At 43.3% G+C, this 19,855-nt stretch overlaps 1 long non-coding RNA gene across 1 annotated transcript in view; it reads left to right on the forward strand.

Annotated features, from left to right (window-relative positions):
* Positions 1-18,354, forward strand: part of LOC134357613 (uncharacterized) — a 29,052-nt gene extending 10,698 nt beyond the window's left edge. The window contains exon 3 of the long non-coding RNA XR_010020681.1: positions 18,307-18,354. This is a non-coding gene — a long non-coding RNA (uncharacterized LOC134357613). The remainder of the gene's footprint in view (positions 1-18,306) is intronic.
* The last annotated feature ends 1,501 nt before the right edge of the window (positions 18,355-19,855 follow it).

Consider the following 19,855-nt stretch of genomic DNA (forward strand, 5'->3'; position numbering starts at 1 on the left):
GCATGCCTTCTGGTATTAGACATTTCACCCTGGGAACAAGATACAGTCTATTTACTATCTATGCCTACAATAATTTTATAAACCTCTATCAGATCTCCCCTCAGCCTCTGCCGCTCTAGAGAAAACAACCCAAGTTTGTCCAACTCTCTAAACCAGGCAGCATCCTGGTAAAGCTCTTCTCAACCCATCCAAAACCTCAACATACTTCCTGTAATGGGGTGATCAGAACTGTCAACAATACTCCGGAAGCTGCCTAACTGGAGTTTTATAAAGCTGCAACATTCCTGACTTTTGAATTTAATGGCTCAACTAATAAAGGAAAGCATGCCATATCCTTCTTAACCATCTTAGAAACTGGTGTAGCCACCTTCCAAGAGCTATGAACTTGGATCCCAAGATCCTTCTGCTCATCAACACTGTTAAAGGTCTTTCTTTAAGTGTCTTTTCACATTCAACTACCAAGGTGCAACACTTCACACTTGGCCAGGTCAAATTCCATCTGTTGTTTCTCTGCCCGTATCTGCAAATGATCTATATCCCGTTGTATTCTTTGCCTGTCTTCTACACTATCCACAGCCCAACCAATCTTCATATCATTTGAAAACTTACTGACCCACCTGTTTACATTTCATCCACATCATTTATAAACATCTCAAAGAGTAGAGGTCCCAGTACAGATCCCTGCGGAACACCACTAATTGCAGATCTCCAGCTAAAATAAGGCCCTGCACAAACAAGAGAATATCTGCAGATGCTGGAGATCTGAGCAACACACACAAAATGCTGCGGGAACTCAGCAGGCCAGGCAGTATCTAGGAAAGAGTACAATCAATGTTTTGGGCTGAAGCCCTTCAGCAGGACTGGAGAAAAAATGTTGAGGAGCAGAATAAGTGCCTGATTGTTCAAGCAGAGGATGGAGGGTGGGGGCGGATCATTCTTAGTCTTCAGGTATGGTGTCTGAGAACAGTGGATTTGGAGGAACTTAGCATTGAAGGGTCAGGGATTCAGGATGAAGAAAAAACAGATGTTCATGAGTCAGAGGATGAGGTCAATTGTAAGTCCATAAGACCATATGACATAGGAGCAGAATTAGGCCATTTGAGCCATTGTGTCTGCCCTGCCATTCAGTCATGGCTGATCCAATTATGGATTGGTCAGCAATCAGGAATTATATTATGGGATGGGAAATGGGTTAATGTATAAAAGAATCAAGGTTGAGCATAGGTGCAGATGAAGGAACTGAGAATCTTTACAGAAGACAGGATGTGAAGAGGTATAGTCAATATAGCTGTGGAAATTGGTAGGTTTATAAAAGACGTCAGTAGACCCCTTATCTCCAAAGGTGGAGACAGAGAGATCAAGAAAGAGAGGAGAAGTGTCAGAAATGAACCAAGTGAATTTAAGGACAGGGTAAATTCTTAAATTTCTTTGTTTCCCAGGTTGAGGCTTTCTTTCCAGGACATCAGAGATGTCCTCCTTCTTCAAAGAATGGGGTTTTTCTTCCTCCACATTGATCTTGCCCTCACCTGCATCTCCTTCATTTCCTGGACATTTGCATTCACCCCATCTTCCTGCAACACTAACAGGGATAGAGTTTCTGTTGTCCTCACCAACCATCTCATGAGCCTTCACATCCAACACATCATTCTCCACAACTTCTGTTATCTTCAATGGCATCTTACCTTCCCCGCCCCTATCTTCTGCAGGGATCACCTCCTCTGTGATTCCCTTTTCCATTCGACCCTCCTCACTGATCTCCCTCCTGACACATATCCCTGCAAGCAACAGAAATACTCCACCTTCCCAATCACCTCCTCCCTTACCTCCAATCCGGACCCAGGCAGTCCTTCCGGGTGAAGTAATACTTCACCTGTGAATCTGTTTGGGTCATGTATTATATCCAGTGCTCCCAATGTGGTCTCTGTACGTTGGTGAGCTCGATGTAAATTGGCAGACCGCTTTGCTGAGCGCTCTATCTGCCATAAGAGGAATTCTCCAACACTTTAATTGCTATCCCCATTCCTATTCTGACATGTCGGTCCATGGCTTCCTCGTTTGGCATGATGACGCCACTCTTAGGGTGGAGGAGCAACACCTCATATTCATCCAGGTAACTTCCAACCAGATGGCATGAACATCAATTCCTCCTTCTGGTAGTTTCTCCCCTTCCCTCTTTTTCTCTTCTATTCCCCATCTGGCCTCTTACCTCTTCTTCACACCTGCCCATCACCTCCCCCTGGTGCCCCTCCTTCTTCCCTTTCTCCCATAGTCCACTCTGCTTCAGCCTTTTACATTTCCACCCACCTGGCTTCACCTATCACCTTCTAGCTAGTCCTCCTTTCCCTCCCCTTACCTATTTATTCTGGCATCTTCCCCTTACCTTTCCAATCCTGAAGAAGGGTCTTGACCCAGAAAATCATCAGTTTATTCATTTCCATAGATGCTGCCTGATATGCTGAATTCCCTTAACATTTTATGTGTAACGTTCTCGTAATTTGCCCTTCTTCATTTTAATACTCTCTTGCAAAATCCATACATATCCTTATAGAAACATAGAAACATAGAAAATTGGTGCAGGAGTAGGCCATTCGGCCCTTTGAGCCTGCACCGCCATTTATTATGATCATGGCTGATCATCCAACTCAGAACCCCACCCCAGCCTTCCCTCCATACCCCCTGACCCCCGTAGCCACAAGGGCCATATCTAACTCCCTCTTAAATATAGCCAATGAACTGGCCTCAACTGTTTCCTGTGGCAGAGAATTCCACAGATTCACCACTCTCTGTGTGAAGAAGTTTTTCCTAATCTCGGTCCTAAAAGGCTTCCCCTCTATCCTCAAACTGTGGCCCCTCGTTCTGGACTTCCCCAACATCGGGAACAATCTTCCTGCATCTAGCCTGTCCAATCCCTTTAGGATTTTATACGTTTCAATCAGATCCCCCCTCAGTCTTCTAAATTCCAACGAGTACAAGCCCAGTTCATCCAGTCTTTCTTCATATGAAAGTCCTGCCATCCCAGGAATCAATCTGGTGAACCTTCTTTGTACTCCCTCTATGGCAAGGATGTCTTTCCTCAGATTAGGGGACCAAAACTGCACACAATACTCCAGGTGTGGTCTCACCAAGGCCTTGTACAACTGCAGTAGTACCTCCCTGCTCCTGTACTCGAATCCGCTCACTATAAATGCCAGCATACCATTGATCTTTTTCACCGCTTGCTGTACCTGCATGCCCACTTTCAATGACTGGTGTATAATGACACCCAGGTCTCGTTGCACCTCCCCTTTTCCTAATCGGCCACCATTCAGATAATAATCTGTTTTCCTATTTTTGCCACCAAAGTGGATAACTTCACATTTATCCACATTAAATTGCATCTGCCATGAGTTTGCCCACTCACCCAACCTATCCAAGTCACCCTGCATCCTCTTAGCATCCTCCTCACAGCTAACACTGCCACCCAGCTTCGTGTCATCTGCAAACTTGGAGATGCTGCATTCAATTCCCTCATCCAAGTCATTAATATATATTGTAAACAACTGGGGTCCCAGCACTGAGCCTTGCGGTACCCCACTAGTCACCGCCTGCCATTCTGAAAAGGTCCCGTTTATTCCCACTCTTTGCTTCCTGTCTGCTAACCAATTCTCCACCCACACCAATACCTTACCCCCAATACCGTGTGCTTTAAGTTTGCACACTAATCTCCTGTGTGGGACCTTGTCAAAAGCCTTTTGAAAATCCAAATATACCACATCCACTGGTTCTCCCCTATCCACTCTACTAGTTACATCCTCAAAAAATTCTATGAGGTTCGTCAGACATGATTTTCCTTTCACAAATCCATGCTGACTTTGTCCGATGATTCCACCGCTTTCCAAATGTGCTGTTATCACATCCTTGATAACTGACTCCAGCAGTTTCCCCACCACCGACGTTAGGCTAACCGGTCTATAATTCCCTGGTTTCTCTCTCCCTCCTTTTTTAAAAAGTGGGGTTACATTTGCCACCCTCCAATCCTCAGGAACTAGTCCAGAATCTAACGAGTTTTGAAAAATTATCACTAATGCATCCACTATTTCTTGGGCTACTTCCTTAAGCACTCTAGGATGCAGACCATCTGGCCCTGGGGATTTATCTGCCTTCAATCCCTTCAATTTACCTAACACCACTTCCCTACTAACATGTATTTCGCTCAGTTCCTCCATCTCACTGGACCCTCTGTCCCCTACTATTTCTGGACGATTATTTATGTCCTCCTTAGTGAAGACAGAACCAAAGTAATTATTCAATTGGTCTGCCATGTCCTTGCTCCCCATAATCAATTCACCTGTTTCTGTCTGCAGGGGACCTACATTTGTCTTTACCAGTCTTTTCCTTTTTACATATCTATAAAAGCTTTTACAGTCCATTTTTATGTTCCCTGCCAGTTTTCTCTCATAATCTTTTTTCCCCTTCCTAATTAAGCCCTTTGTCCTCCTCTGCTGAACTCTGAATTTCTCCCAGTCCTCAGGTGAGCCACTTTCTCTGGCTAATTTGTATGCTTCTTCTTTGGAATTGATACTATCCCTAATTTCTCTTGTCAGCCACGGGTGCACTACCTTCCTTGATTTATTCTTTTGCCAAACTGGGATGAACAATTGTTGTAGTTCATCCATGCAACCTTTAAATGCTTGCCATTGCATATCCACTGTCAATCTTTTAAGTGTCATTTGCCAGTCTATCTTAGCTAATTCACGTCTCATACCTTCAAAGTTACCCCTCTTTAAGTTCAGAACCTTTGTTTCTGAATTAACTATGTCACTCTCCATCTTAATGAAGAATTCCACCATATTATGGTCACTCTTACCCAAGGGGCCTCTCACAACAAGATCGCTAATTAACCCTTCCTCATAGCTCAAAACCCAGTCCAGAATAGCCTGCTCTCTGGTTGGTTCCTCGACATGTTGGTTCAAAAAACCATCCCGCATACATTCCAAGAAATCCTCTTCCTCAGCACCTTTACCAATTTGGTTCACCCAATCTACATATAGATTGAAGTCACCCATTATAACTGCTGTTCCTTTATTGCACACATTTCTAATTTCCTGTTTAATACCATCTCCGACCTCACTACTACTGTTAGGTGGCCTGTACACAACTCCCACCAGTGTCTTCTGCCCCTTAGTGTTACGCAGCTCTACCCATATCGATTCCACATCTTCCCGGCTTATGTCCTTCCTTTCTATTGCGTTAATCTCTTCTTTAATCAGCAACACCACCCCACCTCCCCTTCCTTCATGTCTATCCCTCCTGAATATTGAATATCCCTGAACGTTGAGCTCCCATCCCTGGTTACCCTGGAGCCATGTCTCTGTGATCCCAACTATATCATAATCATTAATAACAATCTGCACTTTCAATTCATCCACCTTATTACGAATGCTCCTTGCATTGACACACAAAGCCTTCAGGCGCTCTTTTACAACTCTCTTAGCCCTTATACAATTATGTTGAAAAGTGGCCCTTTTTAATGCTTGCCCTGGATTTGTCGGCCTGCCACTTTTACTTTTCTCCTTAGTACTTTTTGCTTCTACCCTCACTTTACACCCCTCTGTCTCTCTGCACTGGTTCCCATCCCCCTGTTGTGAACTAACCTCCTCACGCCTAGCTTCTTTAATTTGATTCCCACCCCCCAACCATTCTAGTTTAAAGTCACTTCAGTAGCCCCCGCTAATCTCCCTGCCAGGATATTGGTCCCCCTAGGATTCAAGTGTAACCCGTCCTTTTTGTACAGGTCACGCCTGCGCCAAAAGAGGTCCCAATGTTCCAAAAACTTGAATCCCTGTCCCCTGCTCCAATCCCTCAGCCACGCATTTATCCTCCACCTCATCGCATTCCTACTCTCACTGTCGCGTGGCACAGGCAGTAATCCCGAGATTACTACCTTTGCGGTCCTTTTTCTCAACTCCCTTCCTAGCTCCCTATATTCTCCTTTCAGGACCTCATCCCTTTTCCTACCTATATCATTGGTACCTAAATGTACCACGACCTCTGGCTCCTCACCCTCCCACTTCAGGATATCTTGGACACGATCAGAAATATCCCGGACCCTGGCACCAGGGAGGCAAACTACCATCCGGGTCTCTGGACTGCGTCCACAGAATCGCCTATCTGACCCCCTTACTATCGAGTCCCCTATCACAACTGCCCTCCTCTTCCTTGCCCTACCCTTCTGAGCTACAGGGCCAGACTCTGTGCTGGAGGCACGGCTGCTGTCGCTTCCCCCGGGTAAGCTGTCCCCCCCAACAGTACTCAAACAGGAGTATCTATTGTTAAGGGGCACAGCCACCGGGGTACTCTCTATTACCTGACTCTTCCCCTTCCCCCTCCTAACCGTGACCCACTTGTCTGCCTCCCGTGGCCGCGGCGTGACCACCTGCCTGCAACTTCTCTCTATCAACTCCTCACTCTCCCTGACCAGACGAAGGTCATCGAGCTGCAGCTCCAGTTCCCTAACGCAGTCCCTTAGGAGCTGCATCTCGATGCACTTGGCGCAGATGTAGACGTCCAGGAGGCTTGGAGACTCCAAGGCCTCCCACATCCGACACCGAGAACAACAAACTGCCCTCACACTCATACTGCCCCTCTCCTCAAATAACAACAGAAAATGAATGTCAAACCTTCCTCGCCTCGCCCGTTTCCGCCTCAGCCCGTTGAGCCGAAGCCCTTAAGTCTTCACTCTGCTCCCGGCTCACTCCGCCGCCTGCAAACTACGCTGCCCGCTCTATGAGGCTCTGTTCCTTTTAAATCTGCCGCGCTGCACTGCCCGACGTCACACGCCTGCGCAGTCCCGCCTCTCAGAACGCCGTTGGAGAAAAAAAATAACAAAAATTTCAAAAATGTCTTTCTCGGCACTCCCACTCAGACTCTCAGACTCTCAGACTCCTTCTTCGAATCAAACCCTTCTCAGACTCCTTCTTCGAATCTATTGGTATCGTAAAACTTAAGGAATTGCGGTCACTGTTCCTTAACTGCTCACCCACTGAAAGGCTGGTCACCTGGCCAGGCTCATTACCCAACACCAGGTCCAGTGCAGCCCCTCCTCTTGTTGGACTATCTACATATGGACTTAAGAAACCCTTGTGGATGCACCTAGCAAATTCTACCCCATCTAAACCTATTGAACTAAGGAAGAGTCTGTTTCTATTAGAGATGTTCCCCAAGGTAACAACCCTATTGTTCTTCCTTCTGTTAGTCTGACTGCATCCTGGTTGCTATTGGGGGTCTGTAGTACAATCCCATCAGAGTGATTGCTTCCTTCCTATTTTTGAGTTCTACCCACATAGACTCAGTGGATGAGCCCTTCATTATATCTCCTCTGTGTAGCTGTGATATTGTCCCTGATTAGTAGTCCAATTCCACCCCCCCCCCAACTTTTTTAATTCCCTCTCTATCTTTTCTAAAACATGAAAACCCTGGGACATTAAGCACCCATTCCTGTCCCTCCCTCAACCAAATCTCTGCAATTGCCTCAACGTTGTAGTTCCATGTACTGATCCATGCTCTACGTTCATCACCTTTATCCTTGATACTCCTAACATTAAAATACACACACTTCAAACTATCTATCCCTTCATTTCTATTAATTTCCTCCTCCCTGTTTTTACTGGTTCTGACATCTACCTTCTTCTCCATCCCTCCACCTCTGATGTGGTGTTGTGGTTCCCACATCCTGCCAAACTAGCTTAACCTTCTCGATTAGCACTAGCGAACCTCCTGGCTAGGATATTGGTTCCCCTCCAGTTCAGGTGCAGTCGTCCCTCTTGCTCAGGTCATTCCTGCTCCAGAAGAGGTGACAATGATCCAGGAACTGAACCGAAAACATTGTACCCTGTATCAGTTCTTCAGCCACTCATTCATCTGTACCATCATACTATTCCTGCCCTGACTAGCCCATGGCTCCAGGAGCAATACAGAGATTACTACCTTCGTGGTCCTGCTCCTCAGCCTCTTTTCCAACTCCCTATACTCACTGTGTGGGACCTCTTCCCCCTTTCTACCTGTGCCATTGGTGCCAATGTACTTCACGGCCTCTGGCTGCTCACCCTCCCCCTCTGCAGCCGTTCTGAAACATCCTGGGCCTTAGCCCCTGGGAGACAACACACCATCCTGGTTTCTCTTTCGTGGCCACAAAATCTCCTATCCATCCCCCTAACTATTCAGTCTCTCATCACTATCACCCTGCCTGACTTCGCCTTTCCCTGCTGAGCCTCAGAACCGGCCACAGTGCCACTGGCCTGGTTATTGCTGCCGTGCCCTGATACGTCATCTCCCCCCACCAGCAATATCCAAAGGAGTATACTTGTTGCTGAGAGGAATCCCCACAGGTAAATCATACCCTGACCACTTTCTCCCCTCACTTCTCCTGGTTGGCAACCATCTGCTGCCTGTAGCCTGCACTCTGGATGTGGCAACCTCAGCTGGAGTTTCTTCCATGAGGTTTTTCAGCTTCCATATGGGCTCTGAGTAAAGTCAGCTCCAGCTCCATTTGCCGGACCTGCTCAGTGAGGAGCTGAAGTCTGGTCCACTTCGCACAAATGTAGTCATCATGGAGCCTGTTAGGTAACCTGAAATTCCACTTCTTACAGGAGGGGCATTCCACTGCCCACCGCCCAACCATCCTGCCAACACTGAATTAAGGACTAAGGATTTAAAGACAACAAAAAAGCTTACCTGCTCTTACCTGTGCATTCTGTCTGAAACCTTTGAGTTTCACACTCATCTAGTTCACTTACACAGTCTCCTTTTGCTGATCTTGTTATACCTTTGGCTCCAACTTCTCAAGCCTGAGTTCTACAAACAAGATAAATAATTCCAAATGAAGCAGAAGCAGCTTGGCCTCCACCTGTTCACGCTGAGGCCTGTTGAGCCAAAATCTCCACCCTAACACTGACCCACTCCCAAAATAGCCGCTCTGCTGACACCACGATTCTTTTTATTGCCTCAGATAAAGCTCACGACTAGCGAGACTTGTTTTTAAATGGTTCCCGCTCTGCAACAATCTTGCTCTCTCTCACTTGTTGCTTTGAAGTATGAATGGTAAGAGAGGGAAAGGAATACAAGGACTGTGAGTTATGTGAAATTGGAAAATTCATCTTTCATAGCAGTGGGTTACTGGCAACCCAAATAGGATGGGAGGTGTAGTAGTTCTAGTTTGTAGTTAGCCACACCCTGGCAGTGGAGAATGCCAAGACCAGGCAAGTCAGATTGGGAATGGGGAGTGGAGTTGGAATGATGTCCAACTAATAGCTGGAGATGGGTGTTGCACGTTGAGTGCAGATACTCTGCAAAACTGCTGCTAAGCCTGTGCTTGGTCTTGCTAATGTAGAGGTGGATGATGTAGAGAGGCTACAAACTGAACAGTCCTTCCATGTGAGGTAGAAGTGCACGTGCATCTCCTTCAACCAGGGCAATTACATTTGATGCTTGTGAGGAGGCCTCTTCAACATCAACAGCACCAATGTAGATAGGGTGAACATTTTGCAGAACACCTGTGTCCTTGAGATCAAATGCAAACTAAAAGAAAATCACCTCATATTCCATTTGGGTGATTGACAATGCAATAGTATAAATATTGAAATCTCCAGTTTCAGGTAGTCCACACCCCTTGTTATCACAAAATAATCTGCAGATGCTGGGGTCAAACCAGCACTCACAACACACTGCAGGAACTGAGCAGGTCAGGCAGCATCTGTGGAAAAGTTCGGGTGATGTTTCGGGCCGGAACCCTTCGTCAGGACTGTAGAGGGAAGGGGCAGAGGCCTTATAAAGAAGGTGGGGGAAGTGTGGGAAGGAGAAGGCTGGTAGGTTCCAGGTGAAAAACCAGTAAGGGGAAAGATAAAGGGGTGGGGGAGGGGAAGCAGGGAGGGGATAGGCAGGAAAGATGAAGAAGGGATAGGGGAAAACACAATGAGTAGTAGAAGGAGGCGGAACCAAGAGGGAGGTGATAGGCAGCTGGGGGAGGGGGCAGAGTGAAATAGGGATAGGGGAAGGGAGGGGGAGGGAATTACCAGAAGTAGGAGAATTCTATGTTCATATCAAGGGGCTGGAGACTACCTAGACGGTATATGAGGTGTTGCTCCTCCAACATGAGTTTAGCCTCATCATGGCAGTAGAGGAAGCCATGTATAGACATATCCAAAGGGGAAGGTGAAGCAGAGTTGAAGTGGGTGGCTACTGGGAGATCCTGTCTGTTGTGGTGGACAGAGCGGAGGTGCTCGATGAAGTGGTTCCCCAATCTGCGTCGGGTTTCACCAATGTAGAGGAGGCCGCACCGGGAGCACCGGATGCAATAGATGACCCCAATAGACTCACAAGTGAAGTATTGCCTCACTTGGAAGGACTGTTTGGGCTCCTGAATGGTGGCAAGAGAGGAGGTGTAGGGACAGGTGTAGCACTTGCGCTTACAGGGATAAGTGCCGGGTGGGAGGTCCGTGGGGAGGGACGTGTGGACCAGGGAGTCGCAGAGGGACCGATCCCTGTGGAAGGCGGAGAAGGGTGGAGAGGGAAAGATGTGCTTACTGGTGGGGTCCTGTTGAAGGTGGCGGAAGTTGCAGAGGATAATGTGTTGGATCCGGAGGCTAGTGGGGTGGTAGGTGAGGACAAGGGGAACTCTGTCCCTGTTGTGGTGGCGGGAGGATGGGATGAGAGCCGAAGTGCGGGAAATGGAGGATTTCATCCACTGTCTCTCATTTCTCCTTACCAAAAGAGCTTATTAAGGGAATTGCACACACATTCATTGACCAGTGCAAAAACCAACGTGCATCAACAGAATTTAGCTTTAAGCGACACAATGTTAAAATGGAGTAAATATGAGTTCATTAACTTTGCAATACATAGTGTGAAAAATCAATATGAATTGCAATGAAGGGCAATTTTCTTGGTAAGACCTTACAGACACTACTACCACAATGGACTGGTAAATTTGGTGAATTGGATTATTGTTGTCACATGTACCAAAGTGCAGTGAAAAACTTTGCTCTGCATGACATCCATACAGACAATTCCATCACATCAGTGCATGAGCTAGTACAAGGGAGAAGCAATAACAGAATGTAGAATGGAGTGCTTCAGTTACTGAGAAAGTGCAGTCGAGGCAGACAATAAGGTGCAAGACCATGATATGGCCATGAGGTAGATTGTGAAGTCAACAGTCCCCTTATTGTACAAGAGCACTGTTCAGTAGTCTTATAACAGCAGGGCAGAAGCTGTCCTTGTGCCTAGTAGTATACTTTCAGGCTTTTGTATCTTACATGCCTTCTCAAAGAGCAGATAGGAGCATGGAGAAGAGACACCATCTCGGCTGCATGTGGTCTTTACTTATGTTGGCTGCTTTACTAAGCCAGCCTTTCATCTGTGGACTCTCTGTAGAACGGATTACGAAGGCAGTGAGAAGTGCACTTTCTATTTGGAGTGTGGAGGGCCTTAGTAATCCGTTCTGCAGACGGTCCATGGACGGGAGACTGGTTTTTGTGAGGTGTCTGTACAGAATGCTTTCCATGGTGCATCTGTAAAGGTTGGTGAGGGTCAAAAGGGACATGTAAGATTTCTTTAGCATCCCAAGGAAGTGGATGTGCTGGTGTACTATCATCGTCTTGGTGTCTGCATGATTGGTCTAGGACAGCCTATATGTGATACTCACTCCTAGGAACTTGAAGCTTCTTGACCTCAACACCATTGATCCATTGATGTAAACCAGTGATCCCCAAAGTGGGCGATATCACCCCCACCTCAGGGGCAGTGGTAGCTTCTAAAGGGGCAATAAAGATTAAGTGGATAGCTGGGGAATTACAGGCTTAATTTAAGAAATTAGTTACTTATTATAAGCACTTGATCCTCAGTGCCTCATAATTGATTATAATGATCACATAATCACATCAACTCTCGCTGTTGTGCTGAAAGAGGACAGAGAAAAGTTGCAAGAACATTGCTGGGAATGGAAGACCTGAGTTATATGGCAAGATTGAATAAGTTACGACATTATTCCTTGGAACATGAAAGATTGAGAGGAGATTTGAAAGAGATATACATAATTATGAGGGGTATAGATAGGGTAATAGCAAGCAGGCTTTTTCCACTGAGGTTGCATGGGACCACTAGAGGTCATGGGTTAAGAGTGAAAGGTGAAAGTGGAATATGAGGGAAAACTTCATTCTGAGGGTCCTGAGAGTGTGGAGGGCCAGTACAAGTGGTGCATGTCAACTCAATTTCAACATTTAAGAAAAGTTTGGATTGGTATATGGATGGTAGAGGTATGGATGATTATGGTCCCAGTGCAGTTATATGGAGGTAGGCAATTTAAATAGTTCAGCATGGACTAGATGGGCCAAAAGGCCTGGTTCTATACTGTAATTTTCTATGACTATGACTCATTTGTATGCCACGTCCCCTGTAACAGAGTCAACTGAAAGCAAATTAAGAAAGATGATTGATGGTGCCACAACTGTCTCCATGCTTAACACCATGAACCGTTGCCCAACAGAGAGCAAACAGCTGTTGGTACCAAACTTAGTGCGTCTGGTTGGAAAGCATATTGCACCATGGAAGGGCCATGCTATTCAGAGCAATTGTGAAAGTGACAAAAGCAGTGGTCAGACTACAACAGTTTTGGTAGGCAACATATCTGAGAAAGCTTTGGATATGTTAATAAGGCAGTTATTGGTGAAATGAGGCTTGGTTTTAAGCTGGGAGGGAGTTCAAGGAACTTCAGGAAAGTTGCAAGCATTTGCATTTTGTGAGTATAAAGAACCAGAATCTACTCTGCATGCATTAAGATTATTGCTTGAACTTCAAGTGGAAGACAAAAAGCTACTTGCAAAAGAAGATGCAAAGACCAAAGTCCAGTTGGATGAACAAAAGGCCAAAAATAAAGGAGTCAATGGAGATACTAAAGCAGAGAATTTGTCATATGATATTATGGATGAGGAAGCCGAGAGTAGGATCAGATCGTAAAGGGAGCAATAGATGGATTAGTCAGAGAATACTCCAGTGAATTCAATGTACCTTCCCAAGATCAAGATGCATAAACTAGAAGAAGAAAAAGGAAGGAAAATATTTATTAGAACCACTGCCTACCATCCCAGAGTCATCTTGAAAAACCACCATGGAGAAGTTCCCAGAAACTGAGATTGTTTCACAGCCGCAAGTCTTACCTGTCAAGTAGAGTGATCCCCCTTGTCAGGAAAGACATTATCCTACAAGAGTAAAAAAAAACTTCCACAATGATTAGATCTTTAGGCCTGAATGGGACAATCTAAAATTTACTATGCTGTGGATGTCTGTATATAGCAGTTGTATTATATAATACACTCTGTATATAGTTGAGTTGCATTTTCTTTTGAATTGGAGTTTATAGCTAAGCAGGGAGGGGTGCTGTGTAATTTCAGTAATATTTGAGTAATATTGTAACTATTTTGTTGATTAAGCATGATTTGTTTGTTTAAATAATTCAATATAGTTTTTTTGTAAGATTCCAGAAATGGCATGTGTCATCATGCCACTGTGTCATTGGTTCATGTCTCACTTAAAGTAAAAACAAATGTACGCAAGTTATCTCCTGGCTTTCCTGTTTTACTTACAATTAGCTTTTATGTTTTGGAGTTACAAACACAGCACTTGCTAACCCACCGTTACCTTAGACTTTGCTCAAGGTGCTTAATAGTAGTTGAAAAGCAATTTGATACTTCTATATCTTCTATATTTGGAATATCATGAGAAATCTGGACTGAAGAAATCATGTTATTTCTGGGCCCAGCCTATGCATTATTTCTGTTCAGTACTGTAGTGCAGTGTTAGCTAGCATGATTTTCATCCTCTAATCATGCAGTGATACAATTCCTGTGAATTAGGGTTTGGCATTCAATGAATCTGCCCTTTCAAATGGTCTTGACCACATTTCTCTAGACCACAGCCCAACCGAGATATCACTGCCCCACTTTATGTACCTGCAGTGAGAGTCAGGTTTTGCCTGAACTATGATGATGCCATAACTTTCTCCTTTATTGATCGCAGTGCTTGAGTTACACTTAAACAACAGACAATTGACTGCGGTTGTTAATCAATAATGAAAATAGCAGAAGTAGATCAAACAAAAAAGAAGTGTAGACAGTATAGTGTGGAGTATCTGAAATATGGATTTATACCAGCACCAAGCAACCGACAGCAGTCAATGTGTCTGTTGTGTGAAAAAGTTCTTTCAAATGTGGTAATGAAACTGCCCAGGCTTTTTGAATATTTGGAGAGAATACACTGATAAAGCAAACAAGAACTTGGTTTATTTTCAAAGTTCAAATACATTTATTATCAAAGTATGTATGTAGTATACAACCCTGAGATTCATCTTTCCCACAGACACCCACAAAACAAAGAATGGAACCCATTCAAAGAATACAAAAAGAAAGAACAAATTGCTCAAACAGCAAAAATGAGTGAATATCACACAGAATATTAAACCTCAAACAGAAGAGTCCTTGAAACAGTCTAGGAGTGTACAGTTCAGTTCAATTTAACGCTGTGTCATTCATTGACTGCAGGCCACAGTCCTGCTGAAACAGTCAACTTTGCCAGGCAATGAATCTTTGCTTCTGAGTTATGTTTGTTTCATAAGGTATGAAAGCATAGCTCAAGAGTTGTTAATTGCAAGGGGACTAAAACAAATATGAATTTAGAGTCAATATTTCTGGCTGTTGAACAAATTTTCAAAGAGAAGTACATTTCGCTCGTCAACGTCCTTGCCAGTGCAACAGATGGGGCACCACCAATGACAGAACTCCACCATGGAGTTATTACTTTCCTGAAAAAAGCTGTACCTAAGGTATTACCATTCGCTGTGTAATTTACAGACAGCATCTTGTTGCAAAAAACACCCAAGTGATTGGTCACACGAATCATTAAATACTGTTATCTCAGCGATAAATAAAATCAAGTTCCTTGCTCTCAATTCTCAACTAGTTTGACAGCTTTGTATTGAGAATGATCAACAGTTTTAATGCTTGCTGTTGCACATAGAGGTCAGGTGGCTCTCTGCCTCGGATGTGTTTCAGCTCTTTTTGAAGTGATGATAAAATTCTCTGAAGACCTGACTGCATCATTCAGTAATCAACTCAAGAATATTAGGCATGATTTTGCTTACTTGTCAGAATTATTTACAAAGTTTAATGAAATTAATCTTCAATTGCAAGGATATTATGTGAATCTTATCTAAATCATCAGTCATCTCTACACTTCTCTGTCCAAGTTAATTGCAACATGAATGTTATGACCTTTTCCAATTTCCAAACCTCTCTGAGTTGGTAGAGAAAGAATACTACAGGATGATCTGCAAGTACACTATGCCCACCTGGGTGAGCTGCATAAAGACATGTCTGAGAGAATTCAGGATCTTCTTTTGATCTAAGGTGAAAATGCAAAGAAGCTGTAAATAGTTGGACTACGAATGTATGCTCTAATATTGTTTGCTGCAATTAAATAAAGAAATAAGTTTACTTGTAGCTTTAAATAGATTTGAACAATCTTTGCAATTACTTTGAATTTGCAGTTTTTAATATCTTTCAGTGTGCATGATAAATCAAAATTTGTAAAAGTTTTTCTTTAATGGCAAGAAATGAAAAGGGTGGTGCTGAGGATGTGGTCTGGGAGCCAAGGGAGCTCTAACCCAAAAAGTTTGGGAACCACTGCTATAAGCAGAATTAAGTGCACAACCAACTTTCCTGAAGTCAATGACCAGCTCTTTTGTTTAAATGACATTGAAGGAAAGATTGCTATCATGTCACTATGCCATTAGGCAATCTACACACTTCCTATATTCCAGCTCATATTTACTTGTGATTTGGCCCACTACAGGGATATCAAATGCAAACATAATAAAATTAGAGCAAAATCTGGCCATGCAGTTGTATGTGTATAGGGAGTGTACAGCATGTACGTGCAATTACAAAGAAATCACAACAGAACCTCTACTTCCTTACTTCCTTATGAGTTTGCGGAGATTTGGCATGACATCTAAAACTTTGACAGACTTCAGTAGATGAATTGTGGAGAGTATATTGACTGGCAGCATCACAACCTGGCATGGAAACACCAATTCCCTTGAAAAGAATGTCCTACAAAAAGTAGTGGATATGGGCTCAGTCCATCTCGGGTAAAGCTCTCCCAACCATTGAACACATGAAACACTGTTACGGGAAAGCAGCATCCATTACAAGAGATCCCCACCACCAGGACATGCTCTATTCTTCCTGTTGTCATCAGGAAGAAGGTACAAGAGCCTTAGGACTCGCACCACCAGGTTTAGGAACAGGTACTAACCTTCAATCATCAGACTCTTGAATCAAAGGGGTTAACTTCAGTCAACTTCACTTGCCCAATTATTGAAATGTTCCCACAACCAATGGACTTTCTCAAGGACTCTTCATCTTAATTCTCAATATTTATTGCTTATTTATTTATACTATTGTTTCTTTTTTTTGCTTTGTCTCTGCATTCTGGTTGAAAGCCCCAGTTGGGCAGTCTTTCATTAATTCTGTTATATTCACTATTCTATAGATTTGCTGAGTATGTCCACAAGAAAATGAATCTCAGGGTTGTATATGGTGACATATATGTACTTTGATAATAAATTTACTTTGAACTTTGAAATTTTGAGTTGTGTAGGGGGCTGAGCATGCAACCTTGTGGGACACAAGTGTTAAGGATAATTGTGGCAGAAATGTTGCTGCCTATCCTTATTGTTTGTGGTTTGTTAATCAGGAAGTCAAAGATCTAGTTACAAATGAAAACGTTGAGTCCCAAGTCAGGAAGTTTGAAGATAAGTTTGTTTGGAATTATAGTACTGAAGGTAGGGGTGCAGTCAATAAATAGTAGTCTAACATTGAAACCTTTACCATCCAGATGCTCCAGAGATGAGTATAAAGACAGGGACATGGCATCTACCATCTACACTGTTTTGGCAATATGTGAAATGCAGTGAGTTGAAGTTGCCTGGGAGGCTGGAACTGATGTGTGCTATAGCTAGCCTCTCAAGTACTTCATGAAGGTGGATGTCAAAGCACCAGATGTTAGTCATTATTTTCCTTAGGTACCAAAACATTATTGGTCATTTTAATGCAGGTGGGAACTTCTGAATGAAGAAGGCAGAGGTTAAAAATGTCTGCAAATACCCTAGTCGGCTGAGTTGCATAGGATACAGCCATGGATTCCATACAGGTCAGATACTTTCCATAGGCTCACCCTCTGGAAAACTGTACTAATGTCTGCAACAGTAATTCTGTGGACAGATATAATGAGGGGTGCTGGTGTGGGTGGTGACATTCTGTTCCCCTTCCATTCAAAACATGTAGAGAATGTCTTGAGCTCATCAGGAAGTTATGTGCTGTTTTCAGTGATGCTGCCTAACTTCCTTTAGTCGTCTGTTATAGGATGTAATCCCTGCTACAACTTATGGCTGCTTTGTTTGCAATTAAACCATATAATATGCTCAGATGCTGACAACTAATAAGAGGAAATTTCAAAGAATGGGTCAGGGCAGAACTGGAAGTGATTATGTGAGTCTATTTGTTAGTCTGAGGGAGGTCAGTATTAATTCACAGTGGCAGAGAAATATGCTTGCCAATGCATGAAACAGACAATGCATGAAACATTTATGCAGAGGAGTTTATTGCTAATAGGATAGAATTATTTTTCAAGTGGTGCAGAGTTCTTGAATGCTGTGCATGGAATTAAACTTAATACGATTGGTCACACAATCTCCAAAAGTTGCCCTGGATCTTCTGTGTATTGAGGCTGCCATACATATGCAGTGAGGTCACACGGTATACAACATGCATGTTGTCATAGAAAATTCACTTGGACATCCAGGGCCACAAACAGCATTCTCCTCTCACATCGTAGCAGGTGAATTTGAAGCCTGTTCTGATATTAGTTAACTGGAAACAACCTTGCACAACCATCTGCCAGTGTAATGTATCCGAATAGGGACCTTGCATACTGCTGGAGCTCTAGTAAGTCATACTTATCATTACAGTTATACGATGCAGGAACTTCACACAAGGGTGTTTGTCCACACTAAGCAGCAAGTAACTTTCTACCTGAAATGCTTATATCATATATAGATGTAATGATGTCATGACATCCTCTGACCTACTTGATTTACATAATAGACTATTGTGTAATTAATCTTCAAGTAATGCCTGAATAAACTTGAATATATATATTGGTAACCCGAATCTTCAGAGCAGAAGGCCCCAAAATCCTTGGCTTTGCTTGTTTTAGTGGCCAGGGCGAGGTCGAAGGCACTCGGCAAAGGATGGCGCTCGGGAGGTTGTATTGGAGAGGTTGGTCAGAAGCTCAAAGTTTTCGGACGGATGGACTCAGTGTCAGCTGTGGTCGGCTGCTTCCAAGGCATCGGCAAGTTGACGGTGCCTGGAGGTTCGTGGCAGGGAGTTTCTCCCTTTTGCCGCCTGCTATCGGGGACTCGGGAATCGATCAACTCGGGGACTTTTGAGACTCTATTTACTGTGCCCATGGTTTTTCCTTCATCAAATTATGGTATTGCGTTGCACTGCTGTAACTATATGTTATAATTATGTGGTTCTGGCAGTGTTAGTCTTTGGTTTGTCCTGTTTTCTGTGATATCACTCCGGAGAAACATTTTATCATTTCTTAATGCATGTATGCATTTCTAAATGACAATAAAAGAGGACTGAGTGTTCTTATAATCTAATATGTTTTTTCTTGTTTGTTTAAATAATTCATTACTGGTTATATATATAAATATGTGAATTGCATACTCCATCATGCTACCATGTGATACATGCGTGCCTGGCTTAAATTCAACACGAAATTAGACGCAATTTCGGACTCCCCCATTTTCCTAAATATTAATGTAACATTTGCAATGGGTATTTTTATAATGAACCTGAGACAGCTCTGAACTGTGAAGGAACAGCGAGAGGTGTGAGTTCAGAAAAATGCAGTGAGGAATGGTGAAAAAGAGCTGCATGTGTTCTTCAGAAGGGAAGACATAATCAAGTTTAAAAAGGAAAGGCACGTTCATAATTAGTAAGTACTGGATGAAAATAATCATAAAAGATGATGAGAAATGGCTGACTACATCAGAAAAATTGATACATTTGATTACACAGAAGATAACTGGAATATGTATACTGAGCTAATACAACAATATTTTAAAGCAAATGATATAGCCAATGAGAAATGAGTACCAATTTTGCCAACTTCATTCGGCTTAAAAGCATACACTTCGTTTAAAGTCTAATTTCTTCAACCAAACCATCTGACATGAGCTTTGCTGGTATTGTCAAAGTAATTTAGGAACATTCAGAACCAAAACCATTGTTGATTGCTGAGTGCTTTAGGCTTTATAAGTGGAATCAAAAAAGAAGGGCTGTCCATTTCAGATAATGTTGCTGAATTGAAGAGATTATCTGAGCATTGCTCCTTGGATAATGGGTTTAATGATCCACTATGAGATTATTTAGGTTGTGGAATTTTACAAGACAGCATTCAAAAATGGCTCCTAACTGAAGCACAACTTACATTTAGGAGGGCAGTTGAAATCGCTGTTTCAATGGAAACTGCAAACAGAGATACAATTGAGATGCAGTCAGCAATGAAAGTGAACATGAACAAAATTGCAGTGTCTATGCAAAAACCGACCTTGCTGAACACATTTTGTTACCATTGTGACGGAGGCTCACATAGGCTAGACCAATGCAGATTTAAAGGCGAAACTTGCGGAAAATGCAACAAAAAAGGACACAGGATTGTGTAGTCTCAAGATTTAAGTGTGGAAATTAACAGC

This window comes from Mobula hypostoma, chromosome 16 (genome assembly GCF_963921235.1).
Source record: "Mobula hypostoma chromosome 16, sMobHyp1.1, whole genome shotgun sequence".
NCBI lineage: Eukaryota > Metazoa > Chordata > Chondrichthyes > Myliobatiformes > Myliobatidae > Mobula > Mobula hypostoma.